This window comes from Colias eurytheme, chromosome 5 (assembly GCF_061535395.1).
Source record: "Colias eurytheme isolate Ceu_HAF_F1 chromosome 5, ilColEury1 Martin Lab GWU primary, whole genome shotgun sequence".
Lineage (NCBI taxonomy): Eukaryota > Metazoa > Arthropoda > Insecta > Lepidoptera > Pieridae > Colias > Colias eurytheme.
This window is the reverse complement of record NC_142984.1, coordinates 655983-656463: the sequence shown is the minus strand read 5'-3', so window position 1 is coordinate 656463 and position 481 is coordinate 655983.

Below are 481 nucleotides of genomic sequence, written 5' to 3'. Positions count from 1 at the left end.
AGAGAAAGAAAATTTTTGTGACATAAAAAAGTAACAAGAGCCTCTTTTGAAAGCACGCTCTTTTTGAATGGGTTCGGGTTCAGCCATTTGTGCGTGATGGTAATAAATATATCTACATCGATTTTTCTACTGCTAGAACCTATTGGTAGGAGTGATTACGTATTTAAATTTATAAGTGATCAAACGAAAAGAAATAGAAAACAATGACCAATATGTTATTTTGCCATATTTTACGTACATGTCGCAGGCAAATTGTATAAACTCGCAAAATTAAAAACGCTCGACATTTTATATTAATGCAGGGAATTCAGAATCACAAATCATTTGGATAAAGGGTGGATAATTTTAGATTTGTTTTATTTTAAAACTACATAAAAATACATACGCAGTTTGTAATCGACGAAATTATATAGTTTGCTTGCGACATGCATACAACTATGTAGGAAGTAACTTTAAAGTTAAAATAAAACAAACATTATTT